Genomic DNA, 19,723 nt, shown 5'->3' with positions numbered 1-19,723 from the left:
CTTCATTTAAATTAGGCAATGGGATCTCTATGGAAGACATTGACCAAAGTAGATTGTGCCAAGTAGATGGTATCTTTGTATTTGCATTTTGAACAAATAGTCATGGTCTATTTTCCTATCATATTAATTACTGCAGTGGGTTCAATTTGTGATGTTTGCAACTCAAATTAATTTTCATATGGGCATAAAAATGACAAAATATAATGCAATCTAGACTTTTCACCGATACCAAAGATAAGCTGAAAAGGAAGGCAATGAAAATAACTGGTTGGCTTATTACCTGGAGCTTATATTCACATGTGCTTATTTTCTTAGGATAACTCATAATAACTATCCCTAAGAAACTTGGCCAATAGAATTGACATACAAATAACATGTCATGATGATTGCAATGGAGGAGTGACCTACCATAGCACACTGTATAGGCTCACCGCTGCCTCTCCTTTTTTTTGCGATGTCCCATGAAATTGCCACATACATCTTGTACTTTTTCATTGTGTAACCCTATCTGCAAGTTGACACGGCTAATTTCAGACATCTCTACATGATAATACATTGCATATCCCTTGCGCATATTTAAACCACCAATTAATGATTGTGTGCGTATCATAAACTAGCCATGACTCCGTGTGCTGGACTAGCAGGCACTCTAAGGGAGCCTAATGTAGTGCACTGGAATTCCTACATGCAACCTATGATTTTGTGTAACGTACTAGCTCTATTCCTAAACATATGTCTTTGTAGAGATTCTAGTATGGACCACATACAAATGTATATACATGCATTCTCGAGTGTAGATTCACTCATTTTGCTCCGTATGTAGCCTATAGTGGAATCTCTAGAAAGACTTATATTTAGGAATGGATGTACGAGGTAGTATCATGTATGACCTCTACATATCTAATTTAGCAGCCAGTAGTAGAAATCATTGTCTGCACATAGGGATTACTGGTCGAAAATCCTAGCAAAGCACGCTGGCAGGCACACAACAATACAAGAGAGAGAGAGAGAGACACTTACAAGATCATAGCAATGCCTCAGTCCAAGATCTTGGTTGGCCAAGCTGTTAGATCCAGAAGAAACATCGTCCTTGTAGTTTTTGCCAGCTGCATAACAGGTAACAACGACATGTTAGTAAATTTGAAGTACATAGGGCAGGTGATGTTGGATGGGTTTAAAGGTGAAATACCTAGGCCGTGGCGGGTGCTTGGCATCTTGCCAGATGGTGGGAATCAGGTTAGAAACGTCAAGGGTGATGACACTACGCTGGTTGTCGGGGTCCGGTAAGGAGATCTAGAACCGTGAGTAGGGTGTTTGTGGAGCGGCTCCGGTAGGGTGGGCTACGATGTGGGTGAAGCGGATCTGTGGCCGTGGACGAGGGAATCAGTGAAGCTGCTCCGGTGGTTGGGTTACGGATGGTGCCGACGATGCGGATCTACGGCCGTGGACAGGGCGTCAGAAGCTGCTCCGGTAGGTTGGATGAGGGTGCGACGAAGCGGATCTGTGGCCGTGGACTTGTGAGTTGGCAAAGCGGCCCCGGTAGGGGTTGAGAATGGTATTGGCGAAGCTACTCTGGTAGGGTTGACGATGTTGTCGGTGAAGCGGTCCAGTAGGGTTGAGGAAGGTGTTGGCGAAGAGGATCAGAGGCTGTCGATGGGGCGGCTCCGGGGTGTGTGGATGAAGCGTCTCCGGTGTGGAGTACGGATGAGCCGATGTAGATGCGCTGCAGTTGATGAGAGTAACGACGAAGCAGATCCGATGTCGTGGACAAGGCCGACATTCAATGGGCTATGGTACAATGGTGGATGAGCAGTCTACTTGTTTCTAGGGGAGGCGGGAGGGGTAGATGCGGCCGCAGAAGCAAATCTGGCGAGATGGACGCTGCTGGCAGTGAATGTGCTCTGGTACGCCGGTGGATGAGCAGTCTAGTGTTTCGAGAGGAGAGGGGGAGAAAGGCCGATGAACTACGGACGTCGTGATGTAAGATGCTCTGGTGTCGTGGAGTTAGTCGTTTTTGTGGGAGGGGGAGGAAATGGGGGTGCCGTGTGGTGGGGGGAACCGGAAGTTACCGAGGTAGCCCTGACCTATTATGTAGCTGAGGGCGGTATTGTTACTATTGTTCTCCGTGCACCAAGGAGAAAAGGGGAATTTCGCATGCTAAAGACTAGGTGGCGGAAATTTTAGAAGGAGGCGGGAGATTTTGCCGCCCACAAGATCGTTCGTATCCAGTTTCAACTAATTTTGGTCCATGCTAGCGGGAAGGTCATGCGAGACTGTGTACACGGGGCACGCGTCGGCAGGTAATAACTGCTGTGAACTCCACCCAGAAAAAATACAATAACTCGAGATGATGTGTCGATAACTTGGACGTTCACACGGGCGCGACCAATCGTACGGGTGTAGAGGCGCGTTCACAAAAAAGGGATCAAACGCTCAGCCTATGTATTTCTCGTGTAAATAGATAATTTAGTGCCATTGGTTATTTACTTTAAACATAATGCATTGACATGTTAGTGTAGAGGCACACAAAAAGAAATGGATATTGTAGTCCCACAAAAGAAATGGATATTGTAGTCCCACAAAAGAAATGGATATTGTAGTCCGCTACTTAAAAGTGTTACCTCATATGATTACATAGCCTCCATTTCATAAATTGCGTACCCGTTGAATTCATATACTAATATTACATATATTACTTCATAATAGAACCTTAAATCATCCAAGACTAATAAATTTGAATGCAAGAGTAACAATGGTGCATGTACATGATAGCTACATTGGTTGTTTGAAGAAACATCACTGTAACTTTGGCATGCACAATTCAAAAGGTTTAGTTAGATAGAAAAAAATGTGATATGTGAGTGTCCAATCTTTATAGCATTGAATCGATATTGTACCTTTGGCCACGATACGAAGTAGATATTGATTTACGTTCAAGCGATGCACGTCCACGATCGCTAGATAGTGATACATGAATGAATTGTGCAATCTCTCTCACACGCATACATATCTCATTTCCCCGTGGGCATCGGAATCACACACGCACACTTTGTGTATTTCTCTCCCTCCGTCAAGGTTATAATCCGTCTTTCTACCCCTTCCTACAAGTCTCTCACACAAAAACACACACGTTCTCTCTGTCGAACACACCCACCCCTTTAATTCCGCCCACCCACAACCACTAATGTCTCAAAGGATAATTATGTCTCTCACACATATGCCTAAGGTTAACTCGAGTTCCGGAACCATGTGAATACATACAATGGGATTCCAATAGAGCACCTTTTGTTTTGAGATTTCGCTCTCTCTCTCACACACACACACATACACACACACGCGCGCATGCGCGCGCGTAGACATTGTTTATCGCTTCGTTTTTTCGGCACCTGCATGCACACCGTTTGTTTATCTCCGTGATTCTTTAATTATATCTCGCACACATCCTATCTACCTATCCCTTAATATAGATATGTGTCACACAATCTCCTTCTCCCTACTAGCAAGATACCCATGCATTGCACGGAACATCAAGATGCATTTGTATGAGTAGTTTATCTTATGGGAGAAAAGGATGAATGAGGGAATGCCTTATTTGCAAATGTGGAGAGGGGTGTGGGTATCTTTTTGCAAAATTACTATTGTTCCCTTCCTATCCGTCAGATATAAATCGGATGGCGTATATTGCAGGATGGCAGGAACACCATCATCACCAACTCTTTTTTTCATAAGAGTAGAGATATGTAAGTGTCACTGCCCCCGCACCCACCCACACACACACACTTCTCGACACCGAAGGAGTAGGGTGACATCTCGATCTTGATACTAATCTATCGACTGTCTTCTCTCTCAAACACACACACACACACACACACACACACACTACTCGACACCGAAGGAGTAGGGTGGCACCTCGATCTTGATAGTAATCTATCTACTCCTCTTTCAAACACACACACACACACACACTCGCTAGTTCTGCCTCTGTGCATACCGCGCACACTCTTGATACGTCTTTCTCTCCCCCCTTCCCCACCCCCACTCCAACCCCAAAAATGACAATAGAAGGGTGACAACTTGATTTGATCTTAATCTATCAATTGGTTTCTCTCTCAAACATTGTGTCTCTGTGCCTTGCTCAGACACACTCGATGCGTCTTTTTCTCCGTAGCCCCCTCGATATGTAGACTTCTCGCGCGCGCACAGCTGTACTGACGATGACGCTGAACCCAATGTGCTTTGTTTTTACTGGTCTCATGTGATAGTTTTCACCCTGTTTTCTGTTAATTAACAAGACAACCTTTTCTTTGTTACTACTAGAGAATCTGAAATCATTCGGGGCAGACATAAAATATATTACTTCAACCCAATTATCACAGTAACTATTTTAAAAGAAACTAGCTAGATGCCCATGCGTTGCACGGAAAATCAAGATGCATTTGTATGAGTAGTTTATCTTGTGAGAGACTAGCAAGATGCCCATGCGTTGCACGGAACATCCAGATGCATTTATACGAGTAGTTTATCTTGTGAGAGAAAAGGATGAACGAGGGAAGGCCTTATTTGAAAATGTGGAGAGGGGTGTGGGTATCTTTTTGCAAAATTGCCATAGTTTCCTTCCTATCCGTTAGATATAAATTGGACGACCTATATTGCAGGATGGCAGGCACACCATCATCACCAGCTCTGTTTTTTATCTCTACTCCTATAAAAGACTCAGTTGGTGATGATGGTGTGTCTGCCATCCGTCATTTCTGACCATCAGATCTGCATCTAACAACTATGATGTAAGTCATGGCTTTTTGCAACAAGACCCCACTTATCTGCTCCAATTTGCAGAAACCCCTTAGTATATTGAAACCAACCACACCCCCACCTCATCAAAACAGCCACAAGGAATATATTTTGAGTGAAACCTAATATGAGTAAATTTTTAGTGATATATACACCAAACTAGAGTGCTTTTCTTTCAAGTTTGTGAACATGTATTATGATATTTTGGATCCGTTGCAACGCACACGCACATTGCCAGTAAGAGTAGAGAAAAGAATGAACAAGGGAAGGCCTTATTTGCAAATGTGGAGAGGGGTGTGAGTATCTTTTTTTGCAAAATTGCCATAGTTTCCTTCCTATCTGTTAGATATAAATCCGATGGCCTATATTGCATGATGGCACACACACCATCATCACCAACTCTGTTTTCTACTCCCTCAGTTCCTAAATATTTATCTTTTTAGAGATTTCAACAAGTGACTACATACAGAGCAAAATGAGTAATCTACACTCTAAAATATGTCTACATAGACATCTGTATGTGGTAGTCCATTTGAAATCTAAAAAAACAAATATTTAGGAACTGATGGAGTATAAGAGTATACATGGAGATATATATCCAGCATGGTTTACAACAAAAATGTGCTGGACCGGTTAGCGTCGGATGCTCGCAACGCGATGACCTGAGTTCGAATTCTGTCTTTAACTTTAGATTTTTATATTATATATTACTTATTTAATATATACTTCTTTCGCTACTGTACTGATAGTGCAACCCACAGAGTACTTAGAATACAAGATTAAGGATGGACTTGTTTCTTTTTAACTTTCCGTATGAAGCTGTAGCCACCCTGCAAGTCACGTGTACACTATACATGCAATCAACTTATTATAGAGGGAGAATCATACACGCAATTAACTCAAATGGATTGGATGTGACTCTATTATTTCTAGCATAAGAGCATCTCCAACGACAGCCGGCAAATTTCCTCCCGCTTCCTTCCGCGGAGGACGACATCAAACGCCAGCGGCATATATTTTCGCAACTCTAACCAACCAGATGAAACTCATGCAAACATGGACTATTTTCATATAATCATGCATGATTTCATATAAAAAAGCCGGATCTTCATATAAACATGATGGATTTCATTACATTTACATGAACTAAGCGGTGCTAATCCGGCTCTCTTTATATAATTAATACTCCCTCCATCCAAAAATACTTGTCCTAGAAATGGATGTATCTAGACTTATTTTAGTTATAGATACATCCAATTTATCCATTCTTAGAACAAATATTTCCCGCCAGCCGGAGATGGAGTACCTAATCTAAATGGCCGCCCGCGGATCCCTTTGTCTTCCTCATGTCCGGCAGACACTTGCGGGGTCGACAAAGGTCCTCAGAAGAGACGAAGCAGTAAAGAAACCACCTGAATGCACAGTCGTCGCCTCGGTGATGGCCTTCACGGGAGCCAAGTGGCGGCGGCCTCCCGTGTTCTACTTCTCTTGGATGATGGCGGCAGACACGAAGAAGCTGGCCACCGACTTATCGCTCTCCATGCACTCGGCTTCTGTATCTGCCTGCATGACGTCGCCGCAGGCATGGGAGGCGCGGCCACAGGCATGGGAGGCATGCCCACAGACACGGGAGGCGCGGCCACCCCAGACACTAGTGGCGCGGTACGACGTGACAGCGACGATGCCCGTACCGGCGTGCTCACCGCCGTACCAGCATGGAGCAACTCGCCACTCCTCATCAAGCTAAACTGGAGTGGCGAGTTGCTGAACCACGTGCCGGATTGGGGCGGCAACTGGCTCCGTCGGGCCAAGCGAGGTTGATGAAGCACCGAGCGGCCTCGCCCATATTCGGAGGGCTCGGCGGGCCACCCAGCCGGGTATTATGCCGGAGAACGGCTCCTCGGAAGCCATCGGAAGAGTGGAGAAAATGGTGAAGGAGGAGATGAGGGAGCGGCGGAGGGGTGTGATTCTTGCCCGCTGTCTGTCTAGCCTCGTTTAAATAGAGGGCAGACGATAGGAGCTTGGCCGGCGTCTGGCCTTGTTTAAACTAAGGAAGGACGGGAGGAGCTCGACTGGTGTTGCGTATAATTCCGGCCCGCTCATGAACGGATGTGTGGCCAGAGTAGGTTTCTCGGTTTGCATGCGGGTTTAACGGAGGGGTTTCAAGGAGGCGAGGAGGCTTGTTCAGTCGGGCATGCAGCGGGCAGCGCAGTACTATTCGATTTGACAGCGGGTGGCGCAGTTCCTGATACGGCTTTAATGCAGACAAGGGAGGGGTAGCGGTTCCCAAAATGTTGAATGGCCAATGATGCATCCTCCTTCAATTAGCATCATGCATGCATGAGGGAAGTAATGGGAGGAGGACCGGGAAAAGAGGCTGCACGATGCAAATGCAACACAATTTGTACTCATATAAAGGCGCCCCTCCATTCCAATGTATCCACCAGATCATACACACCTAAGCATTTGCCTAAGCACCTACACTAAGCGCAAAAGTGCTCACTCCAGACCCATGGCGGCGATGCGCGCGAGCGGCAAGCGGCTCTGCCAGATGGTCCACGACACCGGCCTGCGGCATGGCACCGAGGATCGTCTCCAGACGGTGTTTGCGACCGGTTGGTGGATGGCCGCCGTCGATACCAACTACAACTCTCAGTTGGACCAGATGATCGTTGCCACCACCAACAAGTTCACCGTCCTCAAGAAGCCCGGGGACGACATCACCATACTCCTCTAGCCCGCGCGCCCAGGATCTTCATTGCCTGCCACCCTAATCGTCCTCCATGGTTGGAACATCTTTCAAGCACTAGTGGCCCTGCGACTGCCCGCTGATGCCACGAAGAAAGTCCACCTGGAGGTTGCCCTCGCCGCGAGGCACCTCACCTGCAAGAATTCGTCGACCTACACATCCACATGTACGAGCAAATCATGTACATAGGTATCTACAAGGCCATTGAGGACGCTACGACGTTGGCCCTCCACAACTGGCTGGAAGCCTTGGATGCCTTTGCTGAGAAGCACCTTGACCCCGCCATAAAAGCCGCCGCTCCTTAGCCGGCGGTCGGTGGCCCGGTGCACTAAGTTGAGGAGGAGGAGGTCGTACGTTGATGGATGCATCTTTCTTCTTGCCTCCTGTAACCACCAGTGTGATCGCATCATCGTGGCCTTAATTCTTATTGTGCTATTGCATTCTTGTTCCAGCCAATACCGACATGTGCGATCCCTTTGCTTAATTTTATGCATCATTGTAACTAGTACTCCATCCATCAATTTATAAATTGTGCTTACCTTTTCCATCAACTTCGTGCAACGCACAGGCATCTTGCGAGAGACACTAGAACATGTCGGACCACATGTGACCAAACCGACGAAGCACCAACCTAGCTACTATATACCCAGCTTATCTGGCGGAAATAGCCCCGCCCTAGAGTTTACAATCGTTATTTCTATCTATCGATCATGCCAAGGAGCAGAACCAAATGTTACAATTTATACATTTTTCTCTATTCCTACTCCAATAAAAGACTCAGTTGGTGATGGTGGTGTGTCTGCCATCCATCGTTTCTGACCATTAGATCTGCATCTAACGGTTGTGAGGTAAGTTGGGGCATTTTTGCAACAATAGCCCACTTCTCCATTCCAATTTGTAGAAAACCCCTTATTATCTTGAAAGCAACCACAACCCTCCCTCACCTCATCAAAACAGCCTGAGAAATATATTTTGAGTGAAAAGTAATATATTAGGAGTATATCAAAACAAGAGTGATTTCTTTCAAGTTTGTGAACAAGTACTACTATCCTACTACTTTGGATTCGTCGCAATGCGCGGGCACATTGCCAATAAAAGGAAAAGGCCTACCGCGTTCACGTTGCACCCCCACACGCCTGGGAATCGGGAGTACTCCATGGCCCATCTGGCACACCACATAGCTAGGGAAGGCATGTTGCCTAGCATCTTCACTTTCATGTGGGACCGCCGTTGAGCAAACCGACTACTGGCAAACCGCACCCCGCCTTCCGTGGGGTTGGAAAGCAGAAACGAGGGGAAGATCTAGCTATAGCACGGAAGCCAAGAAATTTTGTGTCTGATGGGGCTCATTGATAGTGTTATTTATTCATAACTAGCAAGATGCCCATGCGTTGCACGGAAAATCAAGATGCATTTGTATGAGTAGTTTATGTTGTGGGAGAAAAGGATGAACAAGAGAAGGCACTTATTTGCAAATGTGGAGAGGGGTGTGGGTATCTTTTTGCAAAATTGCCATAGTTTCCTTCCTATCCGTCAGATATAAATCGGACGGCCTATATTGCAGGATGGCAGGCACACCATCATCACCAACTATGTTTTTTTACAAGAGTATAGATATAGATATAGATATAGAGAGTATAGATTTGGGTGCAATGCACATGTACCTTACTAGTTGGTTACCCTCATCCGGGTTTGGCATGAGCTCGTACTGCGGGAGCACCACAAGGGCTGCGACAGGAGTTACATTTCCCTCTCGGGGCCCATGGGACCGAGCTTCAGTGGCTTAGTGCACCGGCCTATGAGTCAATGACATGCGAGCTTAAATGCGGCTGGCCCACATGTCATTCTCATGGTGGTGGTGTGGTTCGTGACTCACTCGTTCGAGATGAACCGTCCGGCGGTGGCGTGGCCGTGGCGAGGGTGCCACAGCTGGGCGTCGAGGCGTTATGAGGCATAGAAGGCCACATCGACGGGTACTACATGTAGTACAAAAGTATGCCAGCTGATGATTTATGCCCAGGACGAAATGTGTCACACTCGCTGGATGAAAATTCGATGGTGCGGGAGTACAGATCGGAGCACATGAGCGGGGCAGGCAAACCGCGTCCAATCGGGTGTGGCTGTGGTAGAAAGTTGATGGTCACCGCAGTTCAGCTGGCCCGCATATCATGCACTCAAATGCAGAGGAGCGGTGGGGCCAAGAGGGGTGAGGCGCATGTCGGGGGACGTTGTGCCGTGGGTTGGAGCGGCATCATGGGAATCGCATGTGGGTGTGGCAGTGGTAGAAACAAGAAACGTGATGGTCGTCGTGGTTCAACTTTCATGGACAAGCTGTCATGTCTGCTGACACATGATTGCATACCGCTCACTACAAGGAGCAGTAGTAGAGAAAACTTGTTCTAAAGATACCATTTTTCTAATAAAATTCTCGAGATATCATTAGTTTTTACATATAGAATTACTCCTGCAAGGGTCAATCACAACAGGTCTTTTGTAAAAAAAATGCATCTTGATGTTCCCTGCAATGCACGGGCATCTTGCTAGTTATAAAAGAAGCCCACACGGGCATCTTGCCGCAGGGTGTGCCACCGACCCAAACTCATTTTTTCAGACGCCTAGGTGCACCGGATGCCGTGCCACGTTACAAAATGTAAAAAAATAGCTCCAATTTTTTTAAAACCTGTTATCTTCAAACCATCAAAACAGCCCGAGGAATATATTTGGAGTGAAGCATGATTTACTTTTACTGATATATGTATATCAAAACTAGAGTGTTTATATTTCAAGCCCGTGAACAAGTATTATTCTACTACTTTGGATCCGTTGCAACGCACGGGCCAGCACATTGGTAGTAGTAGTCTCTATCTCTATCTCTACTCTACTCTTATAAAAAATAGAGTTGTTGATGATGGTGTGCCTACCATCTTGCAGTATAGGCCGTCCGATTTATATCTGGCGGATAGGAAGGAAACTATGGAAATTTTGCAAAAAATATCCACACCCCTCTTATACTAGCAAGATGACCGTGCATTGCACAGAACATCAAGATGCATTTGTATGAATAGTTTATCTTGTGGGAGAAAAGGATGAATGAGGGAAGACCTTATCTGCAAATGTGGAGAGTAGTGCGGACTAACGGATAGGAAGGAAACTATGACAATTTACCCGCACTACTCTCCACATTTGCAGATAAGGCCTTCCCTCATTCATCCTTTTCTCCCACAAGATCTTGATGTTCCATGCAACGCACGGGCATCTTGCTAGTCTCTACTCTTATAAAAAAACAGAGTTGGTGATGATGGTGTGCCTTCCACCCTGCAATATAGGCCGTCCAATTTATATCTGATGAATAGGAAGAAAACCGTGGAAATTTTGCAAAAAGAAACCTACACCCCTCTCCACATTTGCAAATAAGGCCTTCCCTCGTTCATCATTTTCTCTCACAAGATAAACTACTCATACAAATGCATCTTGATGTTCCGTGCAACGCACGAGGATGTTTCCTCCGGGGTCTCTTCTGCGCGGTGTGGCTGTAGTTGCAAGTTGACACCCCTTGAGATGCCAACGTTGAGGGGCACTCGGATTTTGTCCGGTGAGCAGGTAAGATGAGTTTGATCACGTAGTAAATGCATTCTAAAGACTACTTCCGTGTCCATTTCCTAATTGTCCCCCTGCCCACTGTTTCATAGGTTAGGCTCGGTGCGAGTGGAGATTGGCTTGCATATGTACGGGAGGGTACCAACATCAATTAGCACAACATTTACAACGGTGACACCGTTCCCGTAGAACCTTTGTCCAACACTGGGATCATCCATGCAACGGGCCACTGATACGTCTCCAACGTATCTATAATTTTTGGTTACTCCATGCTATATTATCTACTGTTTTGGACTATATTGGGCTTTATTTTCCACTTTTATATTATTTTTGGGACTAACCTATTAACCGGAGGCCCAGCCCAGAATTGCTTTTTTTTGCCTATTTTAGTGTTTCAAAGAAACAGAATATCAAACGGAGTCCAAACGGAATAAAATCTTTGGGAACGTGATTTTTTCACCGAACGTGATCCAGGAGACATGGACCCTGCTCCAAGGAACAAAAGAGGCGGTCACGAGGGTGGGGGGTGTGCCCCCCTAGGGCGCGCCCCCTGCCTCGTGGGCCCCTCGGTGCTCCTCCAGCGTACTCCTTCCTCCTATATATACACACGTACCCCCAAACGATCAGAAGAGGAGCCAAAAACCTAATTCCACCGCCTCAACTTTCTGTATCCATGAGATCCCATCTTGGGGCCTGTTCTGGAGCTCCGCCGGAAGAGGGCCGTCATCACGGAGGGCTTCTACATCATCCTAGCCCCTCCAATGAAGTGTTAGTAGTTTACCTCAGACCTTCGGGTCCATAGTTAGTAGCTAGATGGCTTCTTCTCTCTCTTTGAATCTCAATACAAAGTTCTCCCCCTCTCTTGTGGAGATCTATTCGATGTAATCTTATTTTTTCGGTGTTTTAGTTGAGACCGATGAATTGTGGGTTTATGATCAAGTCTATCTATGAATAATATTTGAATCTTCTCTGAATTCTTTTATATATGATTGGTTATCTTTGCAAGTCTCTTTGAATTATCCGTTTGGTTTGGCCAACTGGTAGTTCTTGCCATGGGAGAAGTGCTTAGCTTTGGGTTCGATCTTGCGGTGTCCTTACCCAGTGACAGAAGGGGCAACAAGGCACGTATTGTATCGTTCCCATCGAGGATAACAAGATGGGGTTTATTTTATACTGCATGAATTTATCTCTCTACATCATGTCATCTTGCTTAAGGCGTTACTCTGTTTTTAACTTAATACCCTAGATGCATGTTGGATAGAGGTTGATGAGTGGAGTAATAGTAGTAGATGTAGAATCGTTTCGATCTACTTGTCACAGACGTGATGCCTATATACATGATCATGCCTAGATATTCTCATAACTATGCTCAATTCTGTCAATTGCTCAACAGTAATTTGTTCACCCACCGTAGAACACTTATGCTCTTGAGAGAAGCCACTAGTGAAACCTATGGCCCCCGGGTCTATTCTCATCATATCAATCTCCATCACTTTAATCTTGCTTTGCTTTTTTACTTTGCCTTTACTTTTTACTTTGCATCTTTATACCAAAAATACCAAAACTATTATATCTATCAGATCTCACTCTCCTAAGTGACCGTGAAGGGATTGACAACCCCTAATCGCGTTGGTTGCGAGTAGCTATCGTTTTGTGCAGGTACGAGGGACTTGAGTTTGGCCTCCTACTGGATTGATACCTTGGTTCTCAATAACTGAGGGAAATACTTACGCTACTCTGCTGCATCATCCCTTCCTCTTCGGGGAAAACCAACGCAAGCTTAAGACGTAGAAAGAAGGATTTGTGGCGCCGTTGCCGGGGAGTCTACACAAAAAGTCAACATAGTAAGTACCCATCGCAATCCCTATCTCTCGCATTACATTATTTGCTATTTGCCTCTCGTTTTCCTCTCCCCCACTTCACCCTTGCCGTTTTATTTGCCCTCTCTCTCTCTCTCTCTATCCTCCCTCTCTATTTGCCTCCTTTTGCCCGTTTGCTCTTGTTTGCTCATGTGTTAGATTGCTTGTTTGCCGTGATGTCTCAAGATAATACCAAATTGTGTGACTTCACCAATACCAATAATAATGATTTCCTTAACACTCCGATTGCTCCTCTTACCGATGCTGAACCTTGTGAAATTAATACTGCTTTGTTGAATCTTGTTATGAAAGATCAATTCGCCGGCCTTCCTAGTGAAGATGCCGCTACTCATCTGAATAGCTTCGTTGATTTATGTGATATGCAAAAGAAAAAAGATGTCGATAATGATGTCGTTAAATTGAAGCTATTTCCTTTTTCGCTTAGAGATCGTGCTAAAGCTTGGTTTTCGTCTTTGCCTAAGAATAGTATTGATTCATGGAACAAGTGCAAAGATGCTTTTATCTCTAAGTATTTTCCTCCCGCTAAGATCATCTCTCTTAGAAATGATATTATGAACTTTAAACAACTTGATCATGAACATGTTGCACAAGCTTGGGAGAGAATGAAATTAATGATACGTAATTGCCCTACTCATGGTTTGAATTTGTGGATGATTATACAAAAAATTTATGCCGGATTGAATTTTGCTTCTAGAAATCTTTTAGATTCGGCCGCGGGAGGAACTTTTATGGAAATCACTTTAGGAGATGCTACTAAACTCCTAGATAATATTATGGTTAATTATTCTCAATGGCATACTGAAAGATCTTCTAATAAAAAGGTGCATGCGACAGAAGAAATTAATGTTTTGAGTGGAAAGATGGATGAACTTATGAAATTATTTGCTACTAAGAGTGTTCCTTCTGATCCTAATGATATGCCTTTGTCTACTTTGATTGAGAATAACAATGAATCTATGGATGTGAATTTTGTTGGTAGGAATAATTTTGGTAACAACGCTTATAGAGGGAATTTTAATCCTAGGCCATATCCTAGTAATCCTTATAATAATTATGGGAATTCCTACAACAACTCTTATGGAAATTATAATAAGATGCCATCTGAATTTGAGAATAGTATTAAAGAATTTATGAATTCACAAAATAATTTTAATGCTTTGCTTGAGGAGAAATTGCTTAAAGTTGATGATTTGGCTAGAAACGTTGATAGAATTTCTCTTGAGGTTGATTCTTTAAAGCTTAGATCTATTCCTCCTAAACATGATATCAATGAGTCTCTCAAAGCCATGAGAATTTCCATTGATGAGTGCAAGGAAAGAACCGCTAGGATGCGTGCTTACAAAGATGCCTTTATTAAAGCGTGTTCTTCCAATTCCTATGAAAATCAAGATGAAGATCTAAAAGTTATTGATGTGTCCCCTATTAAATCTTTGTTTTGCAATATTAATCTTGATGAAACTGAATATGATCTTCCTTTATCTAGAAGGCATTCTAAAAATTCTGAGTATTTAGATCTTAATGATGAAATTGATGAAAGTGGGATTGAAAGAAACAAAAATCTAGATGTTGCTAAACCCACTATATTGGATTTGAAGGAATTTAATTCTGAAAGTTGCTCTTTAATTGATTGTATTTCCTTGTTGCAATCCGTGCTAAATTCTCCACATGCTTATAGTCAAAATAAAGCCTTCACCGAACATATTGTTGATGCCTTGATGCAATCTTATGAAGAAAAACTTGAGTTGAAAGTTTCTATCCCTAGAAAACTCTATGATGAGTGCGAAACAACTACTAAAATTAAAATTAAAGATCATGAGTTTTATGCTTTGTGTGATTTGGGTGCTAGTGTCTCTACTATTCCCAAGACTTTGTGTGATTTGCTAGATTTCCGTAATTTTGATGATTGCTCTCTAAACTTGCATTTTGCGGATTCCACAACTAAGAAACCTATGGGAAGAATTAATGATGTTCTTATTGTTGCAAATAGGAATTATGTGCCCGTATATTTCATTGTTCTTGATATAGATCGCAATCCTTCTTGCCCTATTATTCTTGGTAGACCTTTCCTTAGAACGGTTGGTGCGATTATTGATATGAAGGAAGGGAATATTAGATTTCAATTTCCATTAAAAAAGGGCATGAAACAATTTCCAAGAAAGAAAATGAAATTACCATATGAAACTATCATGAGAGCCACTTATGGATTGCCTACCAAAGATGGCAATACTTAGATCTATCCTCGCTTTTATGCCTAGCTAGGGGCGTTAAACGATAGCGCTTGTTGGGAGGCAACCCAATTTTATTTTTATTCCTTGCTTTTTGCTCCTGTTTAGTAATAAATAAATTATTTAGCCTCTGTTTTGGTTGTGTTTTTTGTGTTTAATTAGTGTTTGTGCCAAGTAGAACCGTTGGGAAGACTTGGGGAAAGTCTTGTTGAACTTGCTGTAAAAAACAGAAACTTTAGCGCTCACGAGAACTGCTGTAATTTTTATTTGGAGAGTGCTATTTAGTTAATTCTTTTTGAAGATGATTAATAGATAAATTACTAACGTCCAGAAATTTATTTTGGAATTTTTGGGGTTCCATATCTTGATCTAGCTACAGATTACTACAGAATGTTCTGTTTTTGACAGATTCTGTTTTTCGTGTGTTGTTTGCTTATTTTTATGAATCTATGGCTAGTAAAATAGTTTATAATCCATAGAGAAGTTGGAATACATTAGGTTTAACACCAATATAAATAAATAAAGAGTTCATTACAGTACCTTGAAGTGGTCTTTTGTTTTCTTTCGCTAACGGAGCTCACGAGTTTTCTATTTTGAGTTTTGTGTTGTGAAGTTTTCAAGTTTTGGGTGAATTATTTTGATGGATCATGGAACAAGGAGTGGCAAGAGCCAAAGCTTTGGGATGCCCATGGCACCCCCAAGATAATCCAAGGACACCAAAAAGTCAAAGCTTGGGGATGCCTTGGAAGGCATCCCCTCTTTCGTCCACCTCCATCGGTAATTTACTTGGAGCTATATTTTTATTCACCAACATGATATGTGTTTTGCTTGGAGCTTCTTGTATTATTTCTGTCTTTGTGTCTTAGTATGCAACAATCATCCTTTCTGTACACACCTTTTGAGAGAGCCATACATGAATTAAAATTTGATAGAATACTCTATGTGCTTCACTTATATCTTTTGAGGTAAGTAGTTTTGCTCTATGTGCTTCACTTATATCTTTTGAGCTAAGTAGTTTTGCTCTATGTGATTCACTTATATATTTTGAACGTTATAATTTTGCTCTATGTGCTTGACTTAGATCTTTTAGAGCACGGTGGTGGATTTTTTTAAAGAAACTATTGTTCTCTCATGCTTCACTTAAATTATTTTGAGAGTCTCTTAATAGCATGGTAATTTACTTAATAATAATATGCTTGGTATTCAAGATTTGTGAAACTTTCTTTTGAGTGTGTTGAATACTAAGAAAAGATTGAAGCATGATAATTGTTTTGAGATATGGATGTGATAATATTAAAGTCATGCTAGTTGAGTAGTTGTGAATTTAAAGAATACTTGTGTTAAAGTTTGTGATTCCCGTAGCATGCACGTATGGTGAACCGTTATGTGATGAAGTCGGAGCATGATTTATTTATTGATTGTCTTCCTTATGAGTGGCGGTCGGGGACGAGCGATGGTCTTTTCCTACCAATCTATCCCCCTAGGAGCATGCGCGTAATACTTTTCTTTGATAACTTCTAGATTTTTGCAATAAGTATATGAGTTCTTTATGACTAATGTTGAGTCCATGGATTATACGCACTCTCACCCTTCCACCTTTGCTAGCCTCTCTAATACCGCGCACCTTTCGCCGATATCATACACCTACCATATACCTTCCTCAAAACCACCATACCTACCTATTATGGCATTTCCATAGCCATTCCGAGATATATTGCCATGCAACTTTCCACCATCTAGTTTATCATGACATATTCATGATTGTCATATTGCTTAGCATGATCATGTAGTTGACATAGTACTTGTGCCAAAGCCACCATTCATAATTTTTTCATACTTGTCACTCTTGATTCATTTCATATCCCGGTACACCGCCGGAGGCAACCATATAGAGTCATACTTTGTTTTAGAATCGAGTTGTAATCATTGAGTTGTAAATAAATAAAAGTGTGATAATCATCATTCAATAGAGCATTGTCCCAAAAAAAGGAGAAAGGCCAAAGAAAAAAAAAGACGGCCCAAAAAAAGAAAATAAATAAAAAGGGGCAATGCTACTATCTTTTTTTCCACACTTGTGCTTCAAAGTAGCACCATGATATAGCGAGTCTCATATATTTTGCTTCAAAGTAGCACCATGTTCTTCATATAGTGAGTCTCATATGTTGTCACTTTCATATACTAGTGGGAATTTTACATTATAGAACTTGGCTTGTATATTCCAATGATGGGCTTCCTCAAAATTGCCCTAGGTCTTCATGAGCAAGCAAGTTGGATGCACACCCACTTAGTTTCTTTTTGAGCTTTCATACATTTATAGCTCTAGTGCATCCGTTGCATGGCAATCCTTACTCACTCACATTGATATCTATTGATGGGCATCTCCATAGCCCGTTGATACACCTAGTTGATGTGAGACTATCTTCCCCTCCTTTTTGTCTTCTCCACAACCACCATTCTATTCCACCTATAGTGCTATATCCATGGCTCACGCTCATGTATTGCGTGAAGATTGAAAAAGTTTTGAAAAAGTTAGAGTATGAAACAATTACTTGGCTTGTCATCGGGGTTGTGCATCATTTAAATACTTTGTGTGGTGAAGATGGAGCATAGCTAGACTATATGATTTTGTAGGGATAACTTTCTTTGGCCATGTTATTTTGAGAAGACATAATTGCTTTGTTAGTATGCTTGAAGTATTATTATTTTTATGTCAATATAAACTTTTGTCTTGAATCTTTCGAATCTGAATATTCATACCACAATTAAGAAGATTTGCATTGAAATTATGCCAAGTAGCACTCCGCATCAAAAATTCTCTTTTTATCATTTACCTACTCGAGGACGAGCAGGAATTAAGCTTGGGGATGCCTGATACGTCTCCAACGTATCTATAATTTTTGATTACTCCATGCTATATTATCTACTGTTTTGGACTATATTGGGCCTTATTTTCCACTTTTATATTATTTTTGGGACTAACCAATTAATCGGAGGCCCAATCCAGAATTGCTGTTTTTTGCCTATTTCAGTGTTTCGAAGAAACGGAATATCAAACGGAGTCCAAACGGAATAAAATCTTTGGGAACGTGATTTTCTCACTGAACGTGATCCAGGAGACTTGGACCCTACTCCAAGGAACAAAAGAGGCGGTCACGAGGGTGGGGGGCGCCCCCCCTAGGGCGCGCCCCCTGCCTCGTGGGCCCCTCGGTGCTCCACCGGCGTACTCCTTCCTCCTATATATACACACGTACCCCCAAACGATCAGAAGAGGAGCCAAAAACCTAATTCCACCGCCGCAACTTTCTGTATCCACGAGATCCCATCTTGGGGCCTGTTTCGGAGCTCCGCCGAAAGAGGGCCGTCGTCATGGAGGGCTTCTACATCATCCTAGCCCCTCCAATGAAGTGTGAGTAGTTTACCTCAGACCTTCGGGTCCATAGTTAGTAGCTAGATGACTTCTTCTCTGTCTTCAATACAAAGTTCTCCCCCTCTCTTGTGGAGATCTATTCGATGTAATCTTCTTTTTTCGGTGTGTTTGTTGAGACCGATGAATTGTGGGTTTATGATCAAGTCTATCTATGCATAATATTTGAATCTTCTCTGAATTCTTTTATATATGGTTGGTTATCTTTGCAAGTCTCCTTGAATTTTCCATTTGGTTTGGCCAACTAGATTGGTAGTTCTTGCCATGGGAGAAGTGCTTAGCTTTGGGTTCGATCTTGCGGTGTCCTTACCCAGTGACAGAAGGGGCAGAAAGGCGTATTGTATCGTTGCCATCGAGGATAACAAGATGGGGTTTATTTCATATTGCATGAATTTATCTCTCTACATCATGTCATCTTGCTTAAGGCGTTACTCTGTTTTTAACTTAATACTCTAGATGCATGCTGGATATCGGTCGATGAGTGGAGTAATAGTAGTAGATGCAGAATCGTTTCGATCTACTTGTCACGGACGTGATGCCTATATACATGATCATGCCTAGATATTCTCATAACTATGCTCAATTCTGTCAATTGCTCAACAATAATTTGTTCACCCACCGTAGAACACTAGTGGAACCTATGGCCCCTGGGTCTATTCTCATCATATCAATCTCCATCACTTTAATCTTGCTTTGCTTTTTTACTTTGCCTTTACTTTTTACTTTGTATCTTTATACCAAAAATACCAAAAATATTATATCTATCAGATCTCACTCTCGTAAGTGACCTGAAGGGATTGACAACCCCTAATCGCGTTGGTTGCGAGTAGCTATCGTTTTGTGCAGGTACGAGGGACTTGAGCGTGGCCTCCTACTGGATTGATACTTTGGTTCTCAATAACTGAGGGAAATACTTATGCTACTCTGCTGCATCATCCCTTCCTCTTCGGGGAAAACCAACGCAAGCTCAAGACGTAGCAGCCACCGCCTGAATTGGTACGATGGAACCACGGTGAGATTGAAGAAGATAGCAAGAACCTTGCATATGGCGGTCAAA

This window comes from Triticum dicoccoides, chromosome 1A, assembly GCF_002162155.2.
Source record: "Triticum dicoccoides isolate Atlit2015 ecotype Zavitan chromosome 1A, WEW_v2.0, whole genome shotgun sequence".
Taxonomy (NCBI): domain Eukaryota; kingdom Viridiplantae; phylum Streptophyta; class Magnoliopsida; order Poales; family Poaceae; genus Triticum; species Triticum dicoccoides.
The sequence above is the reverse complement of the archived record's forward strand: the minus strand, read 5'-3'. Positions refer to the sequence as shown.